Source organism: Nerophis ophidion, linkage group LG25 (assembly GCF_033978795.1).
Source record: "Nerophis ophidion isolate RoL-2023_Sa linkage group LG25, RoL_Noph_v1.0, whole genome shotgun sequence".
Taxonomy (NCBI): domain Eukaryota; kingdom Metazoa; phylum Chordata; class Actinopteri; order Syngnathiformes; family Syngnathidae; genus Nerophis; species Nerophis ophidion.
In genome coordinates, this window is record NC_084635.1 from 9692068 (window position 1) to 9702067 (window position 10000).

Consider the following 10000-nt stretch of genomic DNA (forward strand, 5'->3'; position numbering starts at 1 on the left):
TCGCTCAAAAAGAAGGAGACACCAAAAAGTCTAGTCCCCAAAGTAAATGCTGTATGTAAACTACTGTAGTCATTTGTAGTACACAGTATGGTATTGTTTTATTCAAACTATATTTCTTCTCTAAAAGTTTGATTTTGTTGTTAAAAGGCATGTTTTGCGTTAAAATTCTGGTGTTTTTCAAAGGGCCAAGCATGGATTCCATTCAGGGATGTCCGATGATATCGAACTGCTGATATAATCGGGCCAATAAATGCTTTAAAATGTAATATCGGAAATGATTGGTATCAGTTTCAAAATTATTGGAATCTGTTTCAAAAAGTAAAATTCAAGACTTTTTAAAACACCGCTGTGTACACGGACTAGAGAGAAGTACAAAGCGCCAATGAACCTTAAAGGAACTGCCTTTGCATGCCAGCCTAATCAAATAATATCTACAGCTTTTCACACACACACACACACACACAAGTGAATGCATCACACTTGGTTAACAGCCATACAGGTCACACTGAGGGTGGCCGTATAAACAACTTGAACACTGTTACAAATATGCGCCACACTGTGAACCCGCACCAAACAAGAATGACAAACATATTTCGGGAGAACATCTGCACCGTAACACAACATAAACACAATAGAACAAATACCCAAAACCCTTTGCAGCACTAACTCTGCGGGGATCATATTCTGTTTTGGTTTTTCAGGTCACTTGTGTTTTTCTGTTAGTGTTGGACTCCGTTTAGTTCCTGTTTATCCAACTCTGAGTTTGTTTGTTTCTGTTGCCATGACTGCAGATTGCGCTTAGCTGTGTCTGGTTAGTGTTCGAGACACTCACCTGTTGTCCGAGCACCAATCAGAGGGCTATTTAGTCTTTGTCTTGGCCTCACTCGGTCTTGCTTCCGACTGCGACCACCCGGGCGCATAGTGATGTGGGGCTCGTTCTCCCAGAAATGCAGACGGGCTTCGGACACAGCGTGCTGGTAGGAAAATGATTTATTAAGTAATATATCAGACAGAACAAAGAAAAAACGTGCTGATAGCACTTAAAGCAACAAACCAAATGGTCTAGCACATTGGTGTCAAACTCTGGCCCGCGGGCCAAATATGGCCCGCCATGTAATTTCATTTGGCCCTTGAGGTAATATCAAATTAAGATTAGAGCTGGCCCGCCGGTATTATACAGGGGCGGTGCTGCTGTAACAACGCGTTTGCCAACACTCACGATTTACCCAAGAGACTCCCGAATTTCACTGCCCCTCCCGAAAATCTCCCGGGGCAACAATTCTTCTGAGTTTCTACCTATTTCCACTCCCGGAAAGCCACTGCCTTTAGCATCCTCTACAACCTGTCGTCACGTCCGCTTTTCCGCCATACAAATAACGTGCCGGCCCAGTCACATAATATATGCGGCTTTAACACACACGAATGAATGCCACGCATACTTGGTCAACAGCCATACAGGTCACACTGAGGGTGGCCGTATAAACGACTAACACTGTTATAAATACGCGCCACATTGTGAAGCCACACCAAACAAGAAGGACAAACACGTTTCGGGAGAACATCTGCACCGTAACACACGTAATACCCAGAACCCTTTGCAGCATTAACTCTTCCTGGACACCACAATATACACCGAACCCGTCCCCCCCAATTTTTATCCAATTTTTTTTTATATGTCATTGCTATTTTTTTATTATTATTGATAGGTTGATTGGCAACACTAAATGGTCCCTAGTGTGTGAATGTGAGTGTGAATGTTGTCTGTCTATCTGTGTTGGCCATGTGATGAGGTGGCGACTTGTCCAGGGTGTATAATGCCTTCCGCCCGAATGCAGCTGAGGTTGGCTCCAGTGATCCCAGAAGGGAAAGGCGGTAGAAAATGGATGGATGGATAATTTGAAACTCGACTTTGCACGTCACTAAAGTTATATAAGCCTTGCTTGTTCAATGCTCAATGCAAAACTTGTTTGGGTCCCTCTTTAAAGGGGAACATTATCACAATTTCAAAAGGGTTTCAAAATTTTACCGGTCTCGGAATATCCCTAAATAAAGCTTTAAAGTGCCTTATTTTCGGCTCTCTGGGAAGACACTGGCCATTTCCCTGTGACGTCACACAGTGCTGCCAATGTAAACAAACAATGGGAATACCACAGCAAGATATAGCGACATTAGCTCGGATTCAAACTCGGATTTCAGCGACTTAAGCGATTCAACAGATTACGCATGTATTGAAACAGATGGTTGGAGTATGAAAGTATTGAAGAAGAAACTGAAGCTATTGAGCGAATAGCTATTGACGCTATTCATAGCCATAGCATGGCCGAATAGCTGCGTTAGCATCGCCGGTAAAATGTGCGGACCAAACGATCAGGACTTTCGCATCTTTTGACATTGGAGCAACTTAAATCCGTCGATTGGTAAGTGTTTTTTTCGCATTAAATGTAGGTGGAAGGAAATGTAATATAGTTGCAAATGCATCTGCATGTTATCCATACATCTCTGTGCCATGTCTGCTTTAGCACCGCTGGTAAATAGCATGTTAGCATCGATTAGCATAGCAGGTAAGCATTGATTAGCTGGCAGTCAACATCAACAAAACTCACCTTTGTGATTTCGTTGACTATCGTTGCAAATGCATTTGCAGGTTATCCATACATCTCTGTGCCATGTCTGCCTTAGCATCGCCGGTCAAATGAGGAGACACTCTGGGACACTTTCGCATCTTCGGGCCAGTGGTGCAACTTGAATCCCTCCCTGTTAGTGTTGTTACACCCTCCGACAACACACCGACGAGGCATGATGTCTCCAAGGTTCCAAAAAATAGTCCAAAAAACGGAAAATAACAGCTGAGACCCGGTGTTTCTGATGTGTTGAAAATGAAAATGGTGGCTGTGTTACCTCGGCGACGTCACATTCTGACGTCATTGCCTCCAGCTCGATAAACAGAAAGGCGTTTAATTCGCCAAAATTCACCCATTTAGAGTTCAGAAATCGGTTAAAAAAATAGATGGTCTTTTTTCTGCACCATCAAGGTATATATTGACGCTTGCATAGGTCTGGTGATAATGTTCCCCTTTAAAGGTTAATTTGTTCAATCTTGGCTTTGTTCTGTTTGAAATTTTGGCCCACTCTGTATTTGACTTTGACACCCCTGGTCTAGCAGGTATAAAGCAGGAATCAAATGTCGTCATCTGTAGCATAAAGCAAATTAGGAAGCAAGACCAAGTGAGGCCAGGACAAAGACTAAATAGTCCTCTGATTGGTGCCCGGACAACAGGTGAGTGTCTCGAACACTAAACAGACGTAGCTGAGCGCGATCTGTGTTCATGGCAACAGAAACAAACTCAGAGGTGCATAAACAGGGACTAAACGGAGTCCAACACTAACAGAAAAACACAAGTGACCCGAAAAACTCAAACAGAACTAATCGGTTAATATAAGAATCGGTAATTAAGAGTTGAACAATATCGGAATATCGGATAGAGGCAAAAAAGCCATTATCGGACATCTCTAATTCCATTGATTTCAATGGGCGGAATGTTTTGAGTGATGAACTCCGTTGTGGAACCAATTGAGTTTGTAAGTTCAGTTTTTTTTGTAAAGTAATACAGTATTCGTAATTCGAAACACACGATGATTGTGCATTGAAAAAAATGACCATCCAGCTGCCTATGAGTTTCCACTCAAGAGCTGAGTGGTGCAGGCCAGGACAAAGACTAAATAGCTCTCTGATTGGTGCCCGTACAACAGGTGAGTGTCTCGAACACTAACCAGACGCAGGTAAGCGCAATCTGCAGTCATGGCAACAGAAACAAACAGTAACTAAACGGAGTCCAACACTAACAGAAAAACACAAGTGACCCGAAAAACCCAAACAGGACATATCGGTTAATATAAGAATCGGTAATTAAGAGTTGAACAATATCGGAATATCGGATAGCGGCAAAAAAGCCATTATCGGACATCTCTAATTCCATTGATTTCAATTAATTTCAATGGGCGGAATCTTTTGAGTGATGAACTCCGTTGTGGAACCAATTCAGTTTGTAAGTTCAGTTTTTTGTACAGTAATACAGTATTAGTAATTCTAACCACAAGATGATTGTGCATTGAAAAAATTGACCATCCAGCTGCCTATGAGTTTCCACTCAAGAGCTGAGTTGTGCAGGCCAGGACAAAGACTAAATAGCCCTCTGATTGGTGCCCGGACAACAGGTGAGTGTCTCGAACAATAACCACACGCAGGTAAGCGCAATCTGCAGTCATGGCAACAGAAACAAACAGGAACTAAACGGAGTCCAACACTAACAGAAAAACACGAGTGACACAAAATCATAACATATCGGTTGATATCGGAATCGGTAATTAAGAGTTGAACAATATCGGAATATCGGATAGCGGCAAAAAAGCCATTATCGGACATCTCTAATTCCATTGATTTCAATTGATTTCAATGGGCGGAATGTTTTGAGTGATGAACTCCGTTGTGGAACCAATTGAGTTTGTAAGTTCAGTTTTTTGTACAGTAATACAGTATTCGTAATTCTAACCACAAGATGATTGTGCATTGAAATAATTGACCATCCAGCTGCCTATGAGTTTCCACTCAAGAGCTGAGTGGTGCAGGCCAGGACAAAGACTAAATAGCTCTCTGATTGGTGCCCGGACAACAGGTGAGTGTCTCGAACACTAACCAGACGCAGGTAAGCGCAATCTGCAGTCATGGCAACAGAAACAAACAGTAACTAAACGGAGTCCAACACTAACAGAAAAACACGAGTGACACAAAATCATAACATATCTGTTGATATCGGAATCGGTAATTAAGAGTTGAACAATATCGGAATATCGGATAGCGGCAAAAAAGCCATTATCGGACATCTCTAATTCCATTGATTTCAATTGATTTCAATGGGCGGAATGTTTTGAGTGATGAACTCCGTTGTGGAACCAATTGAGTTTGTAAGTTCAGTTTTTTTTGTACAGTAATACAGTATTCGTAATTCTAACCACAAGATGATTGTGCATTGAAATAATTGATCATCCAGCTGCCTATGAGTTTCCACTCAAGAGCTGAGTGGTGCAGGCCAGGACAAAGACTAAATAGCCCTCTGATTGGTGCCCGGACAACAGGTGAGTGTCTCGAACACTAACCAGACGCAGGTAAGCGCAATCTGCAGTCATGGCAACAGAAACAAACAGGAACTAAACGGAGTCCAACACTAACAGAAAAACACGAGTGACACAAAATCATAACATATCGGTTGATATCGGAATCGGTAATTAAGAGTTGAACAATATCGGAATATCGGATAGCGGCAAAAAAGCCATTATCGGACATCTCTAATTCCATTGATTTCAATTGATTTCAATGGGCGGAATGTTTTGAGTGATGAACTCCGTTGTGGAACCAATTGAGTTTGTAAGTTCAGTTTTTTGTACAGTAATACAGTATTCGTAATTCTAACCACAAGATGATTGTGCATTGAAATAATTGACCATCCAGCTGCCTATGAGTTTCCACTCAAGAGCTGAGTGGTGCAGGCCAGGACAAAGACTAAATAGCTCTCTGATTGGTGCCCGGACAACAGGTGAGTGTCTCGAACACTAACCAGACGCAGGTAAGCGCAATCTGCAGTCATGGCAACAGAAACAAACAGTAACCAAACGGAGTCCAACACTAACAGAAAAACACGAGTGACACAAAATCATAACATATCTGTTGATATCGGAATCGGTAATTAAGAGTTGAACAATATCGGAATATCGGATAGCGGCAAAAAAGCCATTATCGGACATCTCTAATTCCATTGATTTCAATTGATTTCAATGGGCGGAATGTTTTGAGTGATGAACTCCGTTGTGGAACCAATTGAGTTTGTAAGTTCAGTTTTTTTTGTACAGTAATACAGTATTCGTAATTCTAACCACAAGATGATTGTGCATTGAAATAATTGATCATCCAGCTGCCTATGAGTTTCCACTCAAGAGCTGAGTGGTGCAGGCCAGGACAAAGACTAAATAGCCCTCTGATTGGTGCCCGGACAACAGGTGAGTGTCTCGAACACTAACCAGACGCAGGTAAGCGCAATCTGCAGTCATGGCAACAGAAACAAACAGTAACTAAACGGAGTCCAACACTAACAGAAAAACACGAGTGACACAAAATCATAACATATCGGTTGATATCGGAATCGGTAATTAAGAGTTGAACAATATCGGAATATTGGATAGCGGCAAAAAAGCCATTATCGGACATCTCTAATTCCATTGATTTCAATTGATTTCAATGGGCGGAATGTTTTGAGTGATGAACTCCGTTGTGGAACCAATTGAGTTTGTAAGTTCAGTTTTTTTTGTACAGTAATACAGTATTCGTAATTCTAACCACAAGATGATTGTGCATTGAAATAATTGATCATCCAGCTGCCTATGAGTTTCCACTCAAGAGCTGAGTGGTGCAGGCCAGGACAAAGACTAAATAGCCCTCTGATTGGTGCCCGGACAACAGGTGAGTGTCTCGAACACTAACCAGACGCAGGTAAGCGCAATCTGCAGTCATGGCAACAGAAACAAACAGGAACTAAACGGAGTCCAACACTAACAGAAAAACACGAGTGACACAAAATCATAACATATCGGTTGATATCGGAATCGGTAATTAAGAGTTGAACAATATCGGAATATCGGATAGCGGCAAAAAAGCCATTATCGGACATCTCTAATTCCATTGATTTCAATTGATTTCAATGGGCGGAATGTTTTGAGTGATGAACTCCGTTGTGGAACCAATTGAGTTTGTAAGTTCAGTTTTTTGTACAGTAATACAGTATTCGTAATTCTAACCACAAGATGATTGTGCATTGAAATAATTGACCATCCAGCTGCCTATGAGTTTCCACTCAAGAGCTGAGTGGTGCAGGCCAGGACAAAGACTAAATAGCTCTCTGATTGGTGCCCGGACAACAGGTGAGTGTCTCGAACACTAACCAGACGCAGGTAAGCGCAATCTGCAGTCATGGCAACAGAAACAAACAGTAACCAAACGGAGTCCAACACTAACAGAAAAACACGAGTGACACAAAATCATAACATATCTGTTGATATCGGAATCGGTAATTAAGAGTTGAACAATATCGGAATATCGGATAGCGGCAAAAAAGCCATTATCGGACATCTCTAATTCCATTGATTTCAATTGATTTCAATGGGCGGAATGTTTTGAGTGATGAACTCCGTTGTGGAACCAATTGAGTTTGTAAGTTCAGTTTTTTTTGTACAGTAATACAGTATTCGTAATTCTAACCACAAGATGATTGTGCATTGAAATAATTGATCATCCAGCTGCCTATGAGTTTCCACTCAAGAGCTGAGTGGTGCAGGCCAGGACAAAGACTAAATAGCCCTCTGATTGGTGCCCGGACAACAGGTGAGTGTCTCGAACACTAACCAGACGCAGGTAAGCGCAATCTGCAGTCATGGCAACAGAAACAAACAGTAACTAAACGGAGTCCAACACTAACAGAAAAACACGAGTGACACAAAATCATAACATATCGGTTGATATCGGAATCGGTAATTAAGAGTTGAACAATATCGGAATATCGGATAGCGGCAAAAAAGCCATTATCGGACATCTCTAATTCCATTGATTTCAATTAACTTCAATGGGCGGAATGTTTTGAGTGATGAACTCCGTTGTGGAACCAATTCAGTTTGTAAGTTCAGTTTTTTGTACAGTAATACAGTATTCGTAATTCTAACCACAAGATGATCGTGCATTGAAAAAATTGAGCATCCAGCTGCCTCTGAGTTTCCACTCAAGAGCTGAGTGGTGCAGCATGAGAGTACAAAACCTGGAGTGGAGCCACAAAGGGTATTTCGCGTCCAATAGTTGTCTGTGTCCTCCCGCGTCGGCGTTAGATGACGTTTATTTTTAATCGTGTTTGTAAAAACAATCCGAGGCAGGCTGACTCCGAATAGAAACCCCCTTTATAGGCTTAAGGAGGAAACTAATTACGGCTGGGGTTTTACAAGACATTAAATGCTTTCTGGGGGATTGCAACCCTGGGATGCAATGCCGGTTCGACGCCGCACTCTCAGACTGTTAAGACGGGAATTGGAAATGAAATTCATGTCTTTAAACAACTTGGGTTGCAGCCAAATGTGGGGTTGTTTCGAGAACATTTCTACAGTCATGTTGTCTGAGGTAATGTAGTTTATTATTGAGAAATGGAAACACGTTACTTATAGTCAGGGTGGGCCTAATATGGCTTATTGCACCTCTGAGGTACAATAAATTGCGGGAGGTGGGGGGTGGACAAGGGGCGTGGTTAAGAGGGGAGGAGTATATTTACAGCTATCCATCCATCCATTTTTTACCGCTTATTCCCTTTTGGGGTCGCGGGGGGCGCTGGCGCCTATCTCAGCTGCAATCGGGCGGAAGGCGGGGTAGACCCTGGACAAGTCGCCACCTCATCGCAGTATGTGTAGAAATCTTTATATATAATTGAATCCCTTTTTTTATTTTTAAACAAGTTTTTAGTTAGTTTCATATCTTTTTTTTTTTCCAAAAAGTTCAAGAAAGACTACTGCAAATGAGAAGTATTTTGCACTACTATACAATTTAGTAAATCAGAAACTGATGACATAGTGCTGTACTTTACTTCTTTATCGTTTTTTTCCACCTAAGTGTTGCTCTAACTAGGGGTTACTTAAATTTAAAATCTCTGAAAAAAGGTTGAGAACCACTGCTCTAAAAGCCGTAGATGTTATTGTCACATATGCATGCTCAGTTGATGGCAGTATTGTCCTGTTTAAGAGTGTCACAACATTGCTGTTTACGGCAGACAAACTGCTTTACGGAAGACGAAAACGTGACTGCTGTTGTTGTGTGTTGTTACCGCGCTGGGAGGACGTTAATGAGACTGCCTAACAATAAACCCACTTAAGAAACCAGGAACTCGCCCTCGATCATTCTACAGTTATAACGTCATTGGGCAGGCACTCTGTTTATATTGTAGGAAAGTTGACGTGAAAACAGGCTGTCGACACGTCACTCGGGTCCGTATGGAGCTGGAGGGTGTTGTTGGGGGCGTGGTTAAGAGGGGAGGAGTATATTTACAGCTATTCATCCATCTCCATTTTCTACCGCTTATTCCCTTTGGGGGCGCTGGTGCCTATCTCAGCTACAATCGGGCGGAAGGTGGGGTACACCCTGGACAAGTCACCATTTCATCGCAGTACGTGTAGAAATCTTTATAATTGAATCCCTTTTTTTATTTTTTAACAAGTTTTTAGTTATTTCTATATCTTTTTTTTCCAAATAGTTCAAGAAAGACCACTGCAAATGAGCAATATTTTGCACTATTATACAATTTAGTAAATCAGAAACTGATGACATAGTGCTGTATTTTACTTCTTTATCGTTTTTTTCCACCTAAGTGTTGCTCTGACTAAGGGTTACTTAAATTTAAAATCTCTGAAAAAAAGGTTGAGAACCACTGCTCTAAAAGCCGTAGATGTTATTATCACATATGCATGCCCAGTAGATGGCAGTATTGTCCTGTTTAAGAGTGTCACAACATTGCTGTTTACGGCAGACGAACTGCTTTACGATAGACGAAAACGTGACTGCTGTTGTGTGTTGTTGCCGCGCTGGGAGGACGTTAATGAGACTGCCTAACAATAAACCCACATAAGAAACCAAGAACTAGCCCTCGATCATTCTACAGTTATAACGTCATTGGGCAGGCACTCTGTTTATATTGTGGGAAACTTGACGTGAAAACAGGCTTTCGACGCGTCACTCGGGTCCGTATGGAGCTGGAGGGTGTTGTTGGGGGCGTGGTTAAGAGGGGAGGAGTATATTTACAGCTATTTATCCATCTCCTTTTTCTACCGCTTATTCCCTTCGGGGGCGCTGGTGCCTATATCAGCTAAAATCGGGCGGAAGGAGGTGTACACCCTGGACAAGTCGCCACCCCATCGCACTAAGTGT

At 41.9% G+C, this 10000-nt stretch overlaps 1 protein-coding gene and 1 long non-coding RNA gene across 2 annotated transcripts in view; one reads left to right on the forward strand and one right to left on the reverse strand.

Moving 5' to 3' along the window:
• The window catches only part of luzp2 (leucine zipper protein 2), a 566503-nt gene that overhangs the window by 265551 nt on the left and 290952 nt on the right, over positions 1–10000 (forward strand). The gene's annotated exons all lie outside the window — the stretch shown is intronic.
• The window catches only part of LOC133543017 (uncharacterized), a 171763-nt gene that overhangs the window by 159610 nt on the left and 2153 nt on the right, over positions 1–10000 (reverse strand). The window contains exon 2 of the long non-coding RNA XR_009804280.1: positions 833–974. This is a non-coding gene — a long non-coding RNA (uncharacterized LOC133543017). The remainder of the gene's footprint in view (positions 1–832; positions 975–10000) is intronic.